This window comes from Cebus imitator, unplaced genomic scaffold (assembly GCF_001604975.1).
Source record: "Cebus imitator isolate Cc_AM_T3 unplaced genomic scaffold, Cebus_imitator-1.0 Scaffold5, whole genome shotgun sequence".
Classification (NCBI taxonomy): domain Eukaryota; kingdom Metazoa; phylum Chordata; class Mammalia; order Primates; family Cebidae; genus Cebus; species Cebus imitator.
Window position 1 is genome coordinate 3,366,729 of NW_016107320.1, and position 16,825 is coordinate 3,383,553.

Consider the following 16,825-nt stretch of genomic DNA (forward strand, 5'->3'; position numbering starts at 1 on the left):
CTCTTCCAATTTGCAGCTTTAAGAATCTGCTACTCCTGGTAACTTGGATTTGCTTGGCTCCATCAGAAAGCCTAAGAGTAAGAGGCTTCCCTGGTACTAGCGTGTAGGCTAGAAACTTGGGAACCTAAAGGATTTCTTACCTGGTGAGATATTTTCTGATATTTTTTAAAAACAGAGTTCTAAATCTTTCCTAGGTCTCCAAGTGCCACCCCCTGGGTGGTGTTTAGGCCCACAGGGAAAATCCAGCGTGTGGACCCCTCAAGGGAGTTAGTATTCATCCTTTGCTTACCCATTGCTCCCCATCCTGTACATTAAAAAGCCAGATCTTCAACAATTGCAGCCTCCTGGAGATTTAAAGCTAAAGTGAAAATGTTAAGTGGTAAAAGAATGACCTTTTATATTTATATAATCAGTAAATATATGTACACATATATTTTGTTTTATAGCTTTAGGAGATACAAGCACAGTTTTGTGACATGGATATACTATATAGTGGTAAAGTCAGGACTTTCAGTATAAATATTACCCAAATAGTGTACACTGTCCTTATTAGATAATTTCTCATCCCTCAGCCCCCGCCCACCCTCCTACCTTTCTGAGCTTCCAATGTCTATTATTCCACTTTCTATGTTCACATGTTCATTTGGCTCCTACTTATAAGTGAGAACATGGGGTATTCGGCTTTCTGTTTCTGATCTGTTTCATGTAAGATAATGGCCTCTCGTTTTGTCCACACAAATATATTTAAAGGAATACTCCAAACCTGGAGTGAGAAGTGTCTCCTGGGAGTTTTCACTGCAGCCTGGGGGCACTTCAGAGATGTCAAAGTCTTCGAGAATTCCTATTAAACACTACCTAAAATAAACATGAACAGGAGCTGATTTCATTGAGTAAAGGTAGATGGCATTTTCGTACCATCTTTAAATGAAATCTTCCATAGGCTGGGATTTCAGAGACCTGGTTTTTAATTTTAGCTTTGTCTTGAACTGTGTGTGTAATCTGAGGCAAGCTATGCCGCATACACTACTGCCACTACCACTACTACGACTAACCGAATATTTATACAGAACTATGCCAGATATTTCACATATATTATTTCACTCTTATAAAAAGGGAAAGATTGGCTGAGCATGGTGGCTCGTGCCTGTAGTCTCAACATTTTGGGATGCTAAGTTAGGAGAATCACTTAGTCCTAGAGTTTGAGACCAGCCTGGACAACATAGTGGGACCCCATTTGTACTATTTTTTTAAATAACAAAAAAATGAAAAAAGAAACTCAAGAGTAGAGACAAGAAATATTCAATAATAATAATACCTGTCACTGTGAAAAAGACTTGTCACCAAGTATCTCATTGAAAATTCACAACTTCCCTAGGAGGTGGGTTCTATCATCCCAGGAATGTGAGACTCAAACAGACTACCAAGGTCAGGCAGCTGGCAGATGGCAGAGCTGAAATTCAAATCCAGGCAATCCAATCCTAAAATGCTTGTTTTAATTGCAATGCTGAACTACCCCTGTCCTAACATGGAAGGTAAATAGGCAGAAAAATAGACAGCTTTTCAGAGGATCATGATTACAAGGACAGAAGAACAGTCTAGTACTCACATTACTTTAACCATTAACCTCACAGCTACCGTTTTTGAGTGCTTATCTACAAATTTTTTTTCCTAAAGCATTTTTCACACATTTCTTTTTTTACCCATGGAACAGCTTTTTGCCATCATCTGGCCTCAGATCTGCAGTTCTGTGGCAGTGCCTCCGTGTCATCTCTGCCACCTTGGTGTGAATGCCCCTTTTCAGGCTCAGCCACTTCAGACTCTGCAGGTTTCCCTGCTTTGCTCACTGCTCTGAGTTTCCTGGAACCCACTCCCTTCATGGAAAACAATCCAATTCAATCCTTGGCCCCAGGACACCTGACTTGTTTATTGGCCAACTCCCAGCCCTCATCAACTATTGTTAGAGAATAGGATTAGACACAGGAGCACCTGATGCAATGTTTTTAAACCTGGACTAGGCCACCTGAACAATTTGCAACTAACTTGTTTTCCTCCTACACCAGCTTTAAAATGGAATCCAGTGAAAGGCAGACTTAGGGTCTCTACCAGATAGAACAGCAGCCAACACAAGGCAAAGAGAGCAGAATGCACAAAAATTATATCATGCATTACGGGGCAGGACAAGAAAGCCAGGAGCCACATGGAGGGAGGGTCAGAATCTGAGGGTTAAACGATTAAACCTAAAAATTTTAAATTTTTAATTTAAAATTCAGGTCTTGCGTTGGAGTCTTGACTAATTTAGTTTTGTATCAGTCAAGGTCATGTGAGCACCCAGCGCCTGAAGCATGGACAGGCAGGAACCCAGGGCAGCGGTTGTGACTGGGGAGCAACCTCATGTTTTTAAATTAACCGATTCCCTCAGTGGGTGGCAAAATAAAAGAGAACATGAAATCACTCAGTGTGCACCGAGATGGAGAACTCTTGGGCTTGGATTTTAGCACCATTTTGTCCTTGATATAAAGTGTACGATCTTGCTGCAATGTGTGATTCTGAATCCTTGGAGGTCCCTGAATTGTCTATGAACTAAAGATGTGAGTAGAATATTATTTTCAAAGCAGATAACATTATGATTTCTGCATATTCTTTCAGGATTCTTCAGTCTCTGGTCCTCCAAGCAGACTTCCTGAGTCTTATTTGCAGAGGGAATTGTCTCTGAGATGTTTGTGGATTCCTTGTGAGCCAATGGCACTGAAACAGCATGAGAAACTACTCCTGGGACTTAGTCATCTTTAGACCCAGAGCCCATGGAAATGTCTGTCTTCCTGGGGCTTGAAGGGGTCGAGGGATGAATACCAGACCCACCCCTATCCTCTGGGCAGAAGCTGATTATTTCCCACAGTCTCCTGGCCCAGACACAACGTCTTTAGAACAGAGCCAGGAATGTTTCCTGGAGTTTAATGCCGCCCGGGGGTCATGGGAGCGACGTTGCACAATGATTAATGACAGGGAACGCTTAGTCAGGATTATGTTTAATTTATACTTAGGTGTTGGCAATTGCTCGTAGACAATTATTTCTCCAGGATGTCTTCTGATTCCCTCTGAGCTGTATGACTATCACTGTTAGATGTGTATTTGGGATCCCAGAACTTCATGAATAGCTAATGGCAGACCCAGGATTGCCAGCATGTTCCTATCTAGCACCTGTCTCCCATTGTTCCATATTTATCTCTACTATATTTCCTCAAACGATCATACTTTCTTCCATTTATAGATCTGTTCGGCTATTTGCATACTGCCAGAAAAAAAGAGAGAGAGAAAAAAACAGAACAAAGGGAAAAAATGAGTATCCTTATATTCTGGGGTATTTGCATTCCAAAGTCCATGAAATAAGGTGTATAATTCTGTTACTTTATTTTAAATAGCCATACTTAATCTGATTCTTTGACAATTTTTGACTCAGCTCAAAATACAGATACTCATCTCAATCTCTTATATTTAAATTTTGATGTAAAATCTGAATCTCTCAGATTTGTTTTTTTAGAGAAAATGAGGTTTCATGTGATTTCCTGAGGAAACTGGAAATTTAACTACTTCAGTAAATAAGAAGCAAAAAAAACCAAAAATTGCATCATGATCGTAGGAAGGGAGAATCACTCTGACATGGTCATATTGCCTTGGTGGGCTGAAATCTGGAGATCTCTATGAAAATAGCTGATGAACACTTGTTTCTGTTGCTTCATCAGGTTTCACTACTATGATGTTACTATTCTCAGGTGAGAAGCCTAGGTTAGCCTCCTGTGGCTTGGTCCCGACTGAGCATGTTGGGGAGAACCTGATTTCCACATTCATGTGGGTCAATTGGCTATGTGAGCTCCAGCTTCTTCTCGATGCTGCGGTCAAACAATGACCACAACAAGAATTTAGTCACAGTAATCCTCTCTTTTATCTACACGATCTCATGTCATCATTTTATTCTTTTAATATAATGAGGGTAATTTGGTATCAAGCTATAGTTGAACTGTTTCCTTCTCCTTTTTCAACTAACTTCTCAGTTGAGGGAAAAAAATCAGTTTCCAGACATGTAAATTAAATTAATCTTACTGTCTTCTCAGACGTTAGGCTTGATCCGAAGCCCACCAACATGTGTGCCATATCCTGGGAAAATAAGACCAAATCTGTCTTTTAAAAATGATTTTGAGTGCCTGGGTGGGTATGGTGGCTCACACCTGCAATTGCAACATGTTGAGGGGCCAGGGTGGGCAAACTGCTTGATCCCACAAATTTGAGACCAGCCTGGGCAACATGGTGAGACCTCGTCTCTACAAAAAATACAAAAATTAGCTGGGAGTGGTGGCACATGCCTGTAGTCCCAGCTACTTGAGAAGCTGAGATGGAAGGATCACCTGAGCCTGGAGAGGTAGAGCCTACAGTTAGTGGTGATGGCACCACTGTACTCCAGCCTGGGGGACAGAATGAGACCCTGTCTAAAAAATAAAATAGTTATGGTTATTTTATACTTGAGAAGTGTTTGTTGTCAACATAGCATCTTACCTATGAAATATGACCCAATCTTATTATTGAAACTGGAACTTGTGGATTAATTTTAATTAACATCCCTTTTCAAGTATCTAGTGCTATGAAAAGGTAGACATTGGCTGGTGTAGGAAGGTGGAATGAGTCTTGATTGTCTTCACAAACTGACAACAGCAGGCAGGGAATCCAGGGTACATAGGACAGAATGGAGTTTGCCAAGACACTTGAAAAACAACTGGTTTTTGTATATTTCTTTTAACTGTGACTTTGTGAAACATATTTGGGTGATTTAGTTAACCTTACTAAGCCTCACTTATTCAGTTGTAAAAGGAAAAAAATAATTGAAACGAATCCATTGCTTTATTGTGAGGATTAAAGCAGAGGCGGCATGGGCTGGGCACTAATAAACAATAAATATTAGCCTTTTTTTTTTAAATGAGGGCAGAACAATTATAGCCTCAAGTGTCACATTCAGTGTGATTCAAGTCATACCCTCTCACTTGAAGTCGAGGGTCACAGGCTTTTATTCCAAAACTTCTGTAAAGTCCCGTCGTACTGAAGTCAAAGGATTAAAGAGTTTCCAAAATATTTGGACCCTCTTAAAATGATTCAGGGTGAGCCTTCTACTGAGCCCTGATAAAGAAAATCAAACATAAGTTAAGAATCGACCCATCACAGTTAAAGCGTACTTGCTGCTCAATTCTAAGGCATGCTTTTATATATATTTTAGTGTTGGTGGGGGTTTTTATTTGTTTGTTTTATTTCTGAGATGGAGTCTCACTTCCATCACGTAGGCTGGAGTGCCGTGGCATGATCTCCACTCACTACAACCTCTACTTCCTGGGTTCAAGCAATTTTCTTTCCTCAACCTCCCTAGTAGCTGGGATTACAGGTGTGTCACCACACTTGAATAATTTTTGTATTTTTAGTAGTGACTGGATTTTGCCATGTTGGTCAGGCTGGTCTCAAACTCCTGGCCTCAGGTGATCCACCCACATCAGCCTCCCAAAGTGGTGGGATTACAGGCATGAGCCACCACACCTGGTCATATTTTAGTGTTCTATAAATCAGTTTGCTTTAATCAATTTTGCCTTTAATCAATATCTACATGTAATTTAGAGTTTCTCTCTTCTGCCCATCCCCTTCTGAATTGATGGTTTGTCTCAGAACCAATGTTGATGTAAAATTAAGTACAGTGTGGGCATATGTTATTTTTAAAATCCTCTGTGAGTTTCATAATTTCTTTTATAAAAACCATCTTATTCGGTAAGAATTCATGGAATATTGGCATTTATCAGGATGTCTATTTTAATATGGAGTTGATTCTGATGGAAAAGCTTAATTGAATTACACCTCGGGTCCATCTTTGCTTTTAGTTCTCCACAAAAAGCCCACATGAATGAGCCACTTTGTCACTTCTCTTAACCATAGGACTAAAGTCTAGGAGGAAACAACACTTCTGGAATGAAGCCATGCAATCCCTGGAAAGGAACTCAGCATCAACTCAGGCAGCGACCCACCGTGACCCTGTTGGTTGGCCATACGAACACCTGCGAGGCAAACCCCATGATTTTCTCTGGGTTCTGCCTCTGCCAAACCTTTTATGCTGGGTCTAAAAAGAATGAGAATGGTTTTCTATGAAGACCGGTGTATAAGGACAGAGCAACATTCCTCAGCTTCAAATATTTATAATTTTCTTCTTCTAGTATTAGCAAATTTTGGCTTTAGATGATACTAATGCATATAGATAAGAGATGTGTTATCAATATAAGCATATTGATGAATATTACATATAATACTCTATAAAATATATTAACTCTAATCTATATGTCTAACAGTAATATAATTTATATCATTAATATTATAGTACAGTAGGCTCTCTGTGTTCATGGGTTCTCCCACCAGCCACAGATTGAAAATGTTTGAAAAAAAGGGATGATTAAATCTGTACTGAAAACATACAAACTTGTCATTATTCCCTGAATAATACATTATAACAACTATTTACATAGCATTTACATTGTATTAAGCATTATAGGTAGTCTAGAGGTGATTTAACATATACAGGAGGATGTGCATAGGATCAATGCAAATACTATGCCATTTTATATCATGGGCTTGAACAAACAAGAATTTTGGTATGAAAGTGGGGGCTGGAGTCTACCCTATTGAGGGACAACTGTAATCGCATATATTTATTTTTTGGTAATACCACTATCAGCAAATTCTACATCAAACAGAGCAAGATTCGTAGACATTACATAGACAAATGCATATTTGAATTATAGAATGTTGGGCTGGATTGTATAGATCTATAAAGATGCTCTATCATTTATCAATTAAGCAAGGTTCAGCTTAGATTTTTGGCTAATTTGAATTTATTTGACTTTGAAAGTGGAAGAAGTTAAAGTTATAATTCAGTGATAAAATAAGAAAGATTATGATATTTGAGAATAGTATTTTTATTCTTCACTGGAATCTCTATACCTGGCAGAATGAGTGGCTAATTTTACAAACAATGCAAAGCCCTGTTAGAAAAGGAAGGAAGCCAGGCCCAATGGTTCACACCTGTAATTCCAGCATTTGAGAGGCTGAGGCAGGTAGATCACTTGAGCGCAGGAGTTCAAGACCAGCCTGGGCAACACAATGAAAACCCATCTCTACAAAAAATATAAAAAGTTAGCCAGGCGTGGTGGAATGTGCCTGTAATCACAGCTACCAGGAAGGCTGAGGTGGGAGGATCCCTTGAGCCCAGGAGGTGGAGATTGCAGTGAGCCGAAATCATGCCAATGTTTTCCAGCATGAGCAACAAAAAAAAAAAAAAAAAAAAAAAAAAAAAAAAAAAAAAAAAATCAGTTAAAAAAAAGAACAGAAAGGAGACATCCTTCTTATTCCACCTGGTTAAGATTTTCACCTTGGGGACAGTGCTGTGGATGAGGATAATAAAATTACAGATGTATAAAAATACTCTGACAGAAAAATGACATGAGGGTGAAAACTAACAAAAGAAAAAGTGCATATGGTCAATTCACATATGAAATATATATAACCTTACTAATAAAGCAATGCAGTAGAAATTACAATTTTAATGTATCATATTTACCTTTCATACACAGATGCAAAAAAATTATTTCCCTTGATGAGCACATGGCAAAATAAACATTCTCATACACTCCAAGCCACTTTTCATTGGAAACTCCACAACTCCACAAAATACATTAAAAGCCTTAAAAATCTTTAAGCCCCACCCAATAAATTCATTTTTAGAAATATACACTAAGAGGAAAAAAGAGATGCATGTTAATTTTATGTTTAATGATAATTACTATAGTATTATTACTTTTAAGAGTCAGAATTGGAGACCTAATGTGTTCCATAAGAGAACAAACAAATTTATGAATATGAAATACTTTAGAGTAATTAAAAATGTTTTCAAATAAATATTTAACAACATGGAAAAATGTTAATGATTAGTGGGAAACTGCAATGTTGTACGAAAAAAGCAGGGAAACCATATTACATATATATTCTATTTCCAATTTATTAAATGGATATATACAGAAGTTTTCCTGTGACCAACATTGTGGTCATATTTTTTAGGGACATAGGAAATGTCACATTGGGTCAGGTTCAGTTTAAAAAGTCAAAGGAGTCTCCAGGCCACATTTCAGGAGGACATAATTGCCCTCCCTAAGGAGGGTTTATTATTAAACCTAAACTTCCAAAGAGTTTAGGTTTAATAATAAGAGCCAGGGCCGGCGTGGTGGCTCACACCTGTAATCCCAGCATTTTGGGAGGCTGAGGCGGGTGGCTCACACCTGTAATCCCAGCATTTTGGGAGGCTGAGGCGGGTGGATCGCCTGAGGTCAGAATTTAGAGACCAGCCTGACCAACATGGAGAAACCTCATCTCTACTAAAAATATAAAATTAGCCAGGCATGGTGGCCCATACCTATAATCCCAGCTACTCAGGAGGCTGAGGCAGGAGAATCACTTGAACCTGGGAGGTAGAGGTTGCAGTGGGCTGAGATTGCTCCACTGCACTCCAGCCTAGGCAACAAAAGCAAAACTTCATCTCAAAATAATAATAATATGAGCCACAACAATATTTTATTCATGTGAGGCACTTTACAGTTGACAAAATTTTTCAGATATGTTTTCCCTCTGGATTCTCAAAAGGATCCTTTGAGGTTGCATAATACTATGTCTGTTTTACAGATGAGAAAATAAAAGCTCAAAGAGTTACCCAGGTGGTGAGTGGCAGAGTGTTCACCTTTGACCATTACCCTTCCCTTTTTCATATTGGCTACTTCTTCTAGAAATATGATTCATAAATACCTTCAGGCAATTTTGGAATACATTTCTAACTCTTTTGTATTCTGTCTCTTAAGAAAATGCATTGTTTGCCTTTAGTCTACCCTATGTGCTCTAAAATTCCCTTGCTTCAGTATCCATGGGTATATTAATATCATAGCTATTTAACGGTCTTATATATAGTTAGACATAGGGGGTAAGAGTGAGCTTATTCAGGCCAACTACCACCAGCAGCAAACACATTTGCAACCAACTTTCCCAGGAAAGGTGGGGACAGGAAAAACACCATTTAAAGGGACTTCCCTCAGGCCACAGAGAAAATTTCTAGGAGAGCATTGAGAATCAAGAACTATTAGGATGTATCAGCTAAATGAGGTGTCAACAAAAACCAAGCTTGGTCTTGTATGAAGCCCAGAGCTGGCATTTCCCCGCTCTTGGTCATTCTTTTCCACCCTGTGGCTATCTAGGTCAGGCTTCTCAAACATCACCATGGCAGATGCATCATTTGGAGATCTTGCGAAAGTGCAGACTCTGACTCCCTAGGTCTAGGGATGAGATTCTGCATTTCTTATAAAATCCCAGGTGCTGCTGCTGCTGCTGGTCTAGACCACATTTTCAGAAGTGAGGATTTAAACAGTCGGCACGCGGAGAGCTGGGACAAAGCTTCCACTTGATTCTTATTTGTAGGTTGTTTTTCTATAGCTAAGTCAGTGGCAACTCTCACCCCTTTGTTTCTCCATTAGCAATTGTTCTTTTTTGTCTGTTTTTATTATCTATTTAATTTTTAATTTTGGGAGTACATAGTCGGTGGATGTATTTATGAGGAACATGAGATATTTTGATACAGGCATGCAATGTGAAATAAGCATATCAGGATAAATGGGTCATCCGTCACCTCAAGCGTGTAACCTTACTTTTTGTTACAAACAATGCAATTATACTCTTAGTTATTTTTAAATGTACAATAAACTGTTTCTGACTGTAGCCACTCTGTTGTGCTATCAGACTAGATATTATTCATTCTATCTAACTATATTTTTGTACCCACTAACCATCTCCACCTCCCTCCCTCCACCACCTCTGGTAACCATCCTCCTACTGTCTATCTCCACGAGTTTGTTTTAATTTTTAGCTCCTGTGAATAAGTGAGAACATGTGAAGTTTGACTTTCTGTGCCTGGCTTATTTGACTTAATATAATGACTTCCAGTTTCACCCATATTGTTGCAAATGACAGAATCTCATTCTTTTTATGGCTGAACAGTACTCCATTCTGTATATGGACCACATTTTCTTTATGCATTCATCTGTTGATGAGCTCTCAGGTTGCTGCAATGAACATGAGAGTACAGGTATCTTCTATGTACTGATTTCCTTTATTTTTACTAAATGCCTAGGAGTAAATGCCTAGAGCTGGATCATATGGTAGCTCTATTTTTAGTTTTTGAGGAACCTCAAAACTGTTTTCCATAGTAATTGTACTAATTTACATACCCACCAACAGTGTAGGAGGGTTCCCTTTTCTCCACATCCTCACCAGCATTTGTTATCGTCTGTCTTTTGGATAAAAGCTATCTTACTGGGGTGAGATGACATTATATTGTGGTTTTGATTTGCATTTATCTGATGATCAATGATGTTGACCACCTTTTCATATACCTGTTTGCTATTCATATGTCTTCTTTTTAAAATATCTATTTAGATCTTTTGACCATTTTAAATTGGATTATTAGATTTGTTTTCTTATAGAATTGTTTGAACTTTTTATATATTCTCATTATTAATCCCTGATCAGATGAGTAGTTTGTAAATATTTTCTCTCACTCTTTAGGTTGTCTCTTCGCTTTGTTGATTGTTTCCTTTGCTGTGAAGGTTTTTAACCTGATATAATCTCATTTGTCCATTTTCTTTCCTTGGTTGCCTGTGCTTATGGGGTACTATGTAAGAAATTTTTGTCAAGGACAATGACCTGCAGAGTTTCCCCAATATTTCCTTTGAGTAGTTTTATACTTTGAAGTCTTATATTTAATTATTTAATACAGTTTGACTTGATTTTTGTATATGGAAAGAAAGGTTTAGTTTCATTCTTCTGAATGTAAATATCAAAATTTCCCAGCACTATTTATTAAAGACACTATTTTCTTCCCAATGTAGCTTCTTGACACCTTTGTCAAAAATGAGTTCACTGTCGACACATAGATTTGTTTCTGGTTCTCTATTCTGTTCCATTGATCTGTGTGTTTTTATGTCAACATCATTCTATTTTAGTTACTATAGCTTTGTAGTATAATTTGAAGTCAGTGTTTTGTTTTGTTTTGCTCAGGATGGCTTTAGCTATGCTGGGTCCTTTGTGATTCCATATATGTTTTAGAACTGTTTTTTGTATTTCTTTGAAAAATGTTATTGGTATTTTTATAGGACCTTGAATCTGTAGATTGCTTTAGTTAGTATAGAAATTTTGACAACATTCATTCTTCCCATCCATGAACATGGAATATCTTTCCATTTTTTGTGTCCTCTTCAATTTCTTTCATTAACATTTTATAGTTTTCATTGCAGAGATTTTTCACCTCTTTGGCTAATTTCTAGGTACTTTGTTTTATTTGTAGCTATTGTAAGTGGGATTACTTTCTTGATTTCTTTTTCAGATTGTTTGGTGTTGGCATACAGACATGCCACTGATTTTTATGTTGATTTTGTATCCTGTAACTTTACTGAATTTATTAGTCCTGATAATTTTTTGGTGAAGTCTTTAGATTTTTTTCAAATATAAGATTATATCATCTACAAACAAGGATAATTTGACTTCTTCCTTTCCAATTTGGATGCCTTTTATTTCATTCTCTTGTCAGATTGCTCTAGCTAGGACTTCCAGCAATTGCTCTGTGTTATGTGAAATTCCTTTATAATGACTCTCGATCTTGGTTCTATATTATAATCACCTGGGGTGCTTTTTAAAACTTTGATTCCCGGGTCATACACCAGGAAAAGTAAATCAGAATTCCAGATATTTAGGTGATTCTAATGTGCAGGCAAAGTTAAGAACCACTCACTAGAGGAATGTACAACAAGCCTGGCTCTGGTCCAGGCTGCCAACATTTTCTTTCTAAGTCTGGGCCCCTCTTTTGCCTTTAATGTTAACCTGAAAGTCAACCAAAAATAATTGCCTCGGAAGCCTGCTTGCAAAGACAGGTTATCTGCTCTAAAGACAGAGAAAGAAGGTCACTTCAAGGAGACTCTACTAGAGAAAGGTCAATACAGGAGCTAGAGACTACATTTTTCCTTGATTTTTCTGATGTGGAATTATATCATAAATTCGTTCACAATTTTACCTTTCACTTTTGTGTCTTATGAACCTATTCTGTGAATCATTTCTGAAGAAATTATGATTTTTCTTCTTCAAGAATATGCAAACACTTTAAGAAAAATATTCAGCTAATAACCAGGTAATTAAATAATCACAGGTACCCAGGGAGCTTATAGGTACCTATGGAGCTGGCAGCACTCAGAGAAAAAGGTTCAGACAGATGAACCACTAAGAAGAGAGAAAACTTTTCCCTAGGAAATTGAAAATGAGCATTCAAGCAAACTAAAACAGCCAGAACTATGTTATTTCTAAAGCAAAATTGAGAAGAGGAAGACCCTAAAATATATATAAAACATGACATTCACCACGGATTCTTAGTTTTCTATCCATATTTTGAAATATCTAATAATTTCCTGATTAGTAGGTGACTAGTGCACACACAAAAAACAAAACAGAAAACGAAAGCTTTTCTCTACAAGCCACTCTGTATATGCTACATATTTTAAGTGACTATAATTTATTTAAAACTTTTATTCTTATGACCCCCCCTCCAATTTTTAAATAATAACCTCATGATTTAGTTGGCTAGAGTATTTGTGCTCACTCAACAGGAAGAAAAAAACAAGACATCAGTAGGGAAAACAGCCACACCCAGACTGAAAAGAACAGCCGAATCCCTCAGGAAATTAGAGTAGAGTTCAAAGTTCTGAGGAAATGTATTGTTCAGCCTACTAAGCATCCTGAGCAAGGATATTCACTTGATCCTGAACATTGAGTTTTCAGAAAGGCTCCAGAGTTATCCATTCACTCATCCATTCATTCCTCCAACAAGTATTTATTGAGAACTTAATATGTTCCAGGCACTATTCCTAGGGGCAAAATATAAAAGTCATGGCCCTTGTCCTCAAGAGTTTAGATGCCAATGGGAGAAGCCAATTTATAAATAAAGGCAACAGGTAGAGCAGAGAAGAACTCAGGCTCAGGAGTCAGACACATGGATATTTGAATTCCAGCTGTGCCATTTTCTCAGCTGTATGTTCACAGGTTATTCACAGCCTCAGTGTCTGCATCCATAGAATCCAGGTAATAGCACCTATGTCAGAGAGTTGTCGCACAGGCTAAATGAAATCTTCCATGTAAAGCCACTTAGCCCAATACTGGCCATTTACTAAACAAGCCAGGAATGTGAGGCACGTGTGCGGTTCAGTGGTCGCACACAGAGAGAGGAGTGATTAATGTGGCTGGGGGACAGAGGCACTACTGTTTCAGGACTTTATGAATATAAATAATACTGTGTTGAAAACAGCTCGCCAACTACGAGGGCTGGGAGGGAATGTCTTAAGTAGCTCTGTAGTCACAGAGCATTCAACTTATAGAAGACAGGGATACCTAATTATCACTGGGGCTGAAATAGAGGGAATCTTGATTAGTCTCAGTGTGTGCAACGCATCTTCTTTCCAACTCTCCTTTTGAACCTTTATATCTTGATAGTTTGTACTTCCTATACACCTATGTCTTCAGTTAGAAGATGAATTTCATAATAAAGCTTCCATGGCAGTGTTGTTGCTGTCAAATAAGATGACATATGTGAAACGCTGAACACTAAAGTATTGTACAAAATACACGAATGCACTAATTATGCCAGACAAGACAAAGCATTGTCTCCAAGAAGCACGCCAGGCAATCCTGATGACAACAGCCACAAAAGCCTCTCTAGAGCTATTCAGCTGCCCCCTGCTCTTCCCTGTCCCCAGCTACTCACCCCATTCCAGTCTGAGTTTAGAAAACCATCTAAAGGAATCTGAGCACAGGGCTCCCCTCTAAGGGAACCTGAGCACAGTTGATGAAGGAAGGCACTGAGAATAATAAGAAAGTTGGGTATGAAAGGATGAGTTAGGAAAATTCCATGGACTGGTCAGAAGTTAGAACATGCTTAGGAACCAAGGACCCGTCCCCCCAGAGAGAAAGGGAAGCCTGAAAGGAATGAGTGGCATCTCCACTTACCTCCCGGAGGGCAGGTCATAGATTAGAAGATAAGAAATACACTTGACTGAAAATGAGAAGATGGCAGACACTGAGCCAGAATAACTGTGACCTGGTGGCAATCATGGCATGTCCTAACCAGCCTACTTTTGCCTGGATGACAAATGTCCCCTGATCTGAGCCTGATATTCTGGCCAGTGCATAGATACATAAGAGCTACCCACTTCCTCCCATGATTCTTAACCTTTTCACACACACCCATAATCACTAAAATACTTTTTAAGGCTTTTTTTTCCTCTGATCATTCCCACTTCCCCACTCCCTCCAATGAAATTTTAATATCACAGATATTCAGTACATCTATTTGTAGACGATGACCCTGTAAAGGGAACGGACTATTGCAATATCTAAGCTTTCTTTGCTCCTCAGAGGCTAATTTTCACTCCTTCTCTGGGCAATGTAACTCCCATTGAGAATGAATGTATTAAATTCCTCTTCTCCTTATGCAAGAGAGACTCCTTCATCTCTAATACTTACAACCATGAACCTTGATAAGGACACCCCATCTCTTGCTGTTAAAACTCAAATCCACAAAGTTGATATTATGTTCATGTACTCTACACCAAAGTTTTCTAAAATTCTGTTAAAATTCAAAATTTTGGAAGAAATTCCTTTAAAAATACCAATAATAGGTACTGTCTATCAATCAAGCACTGGGCTGTATATTTTACACATCACCTCATTAAATCCTCACATCACTCTAAGCGTCATTGGTCTGCTTTAAAGATCAGAACTCTAGAGATCAGACAAGTCAATAGCAGACCCAAGGTTATCCTGTTAGTCAGTGGCTGAGACTGGCATAAGCACAGCCTTGTCTGATTCCAAGAGTGTGGGTGGTAAGCACTATGAAACGTGCTGGCATGCAGAAAGTAAGACTCTCACCTTGCTCACCTACTTTCACTGGGAGTTTGCTTAGGAGCTTCGGAGTTCCGCTTATAAAGAGGTAATAGTTTTTAAAATATCCACATGTTTTCATTTATACTTCTGCATGTCTTGCCTTCCTCCCAGGCAGCCTGAGATAAGGAGTTAAGGTGGCATGAAATTTGAATGATTCAACAACCAGTGCTGCACGTGCACGAGCCAATCAGAACAGGTCAATCACCAGCCAATGAGAATAGCCCAGGCCCCAGCCAATCAGAACAGTCCAGGCCTTACCATGGGAGCACAGTTCAGCTGCTTACCTGTTGTTCCAGGTGTCCTCAGGGAGGGGTTGAGCTGCTGGGACATTGAGGGGGCTTGGAACAGCAGCTAGTCATCTACAAATGTGGATGCAGATTTGGTTCTACAAGACCTAGGGGTCCTTCCTGCCTGCCTGCCTGCCTGCTTTTTTTTCAGTTTCTCTCTTGTTGTCCAGGCTGCATTATTTTCTGTTTTCTCTGATTTGGAATTATATCATAAATTCGTTCACAGTTTTACATTTCTTTTTTGTGTCTTGTGAACCTATTCTGTGAATCATTTCTGAAGAAATTGATGATTTTTCTTCTTCAAGAATATGCAAACACTTTAAGACAAATATTCAGCTAATAATGAGGTAATTAAATAATCACAGGTACCCAGGGAGCTGACAGCACTCAGAGAAAGAGGTTCAAACAGATGAACCACTAAGAAGAGAGAAAACTTTTCCCTAGGAAGTTGAAAATGAGCATTCAAGCAAACTAAAACAGCCCAAACCATGTTATTTCTAAAGCAAAATTGAGAAGAGGAAACCTGAAAATATACATAAATCTTGGCTCACTGCAACCTCCGCCTCCCAGGTGCAAGTGATTTTCCTGTCTCAGTCTCCCAATTAGCTTGGATTACAGGTGCACGCCACCATGCCCGGCTAATTTTTATATTTTTAGTAGAGACGGGGTTTCACCATGTTGTGCAGGCTGGTCTCCAATTCCTGATCTCAGGTGATCCGCCTGCCTTGGCCTCCAAAGTGCTAGGATTACAGGTGTGAGCCACCATGCCTGGCCGCTTTCTTTCATAGTGTAGAGGATGTTTCATAGAGACAGGTGTTGCCTTGGGGCACGCGGACAATAAGACACAGAGGGAGGGAAAGAAGCCCAAAGTCTGCCTGAGGATTTTGGGGAGGAGACAGGAGGAGACACAAAGGGAAAGCAAGGAGAGCAGAAGCCAGAACATCCTTCTCCACTCTACCTTTTACACTTGACCTTGTCGGAAAAGGGGTTATTTAGAAACATCCAAGAATAAAGGGGACTTTCTCTGCTTCCCCTGCCTTATCCGTGGGCACCTCCAAAATGACACAAGAGCCATGGTCAGAAGGAGGCAGTGGAAGGAAGGTAGATAAACAGCTTTGGAGCAGTGCCCCCGCCTCCCTCAACCTAGTATACAGTGGTCCAGAGGGGATCACAGCCTCCAGTGCCTGAGAACTGGCAGAGGCCTGTCACCAGGAAAAAGAAGCTGGTGAAGCAGTAACTTTAAAACGTGTGGATGTTCAGAACCATGGGTGGGAGTTGAAGTGTCTTTTGGAAATAAATGAAGATCAACCATAGGAAAACAGAGCAACCATTTATTGAGAGCTTACTATAACAAGAGAGTCAGCCAGCATCGATTGGCTGGTTTGGCAGAGACTCGAAGATAGGCAAAAGAGTGGGAGAGCTTCATAGTGGAAAGAAGCGAAGGCCTC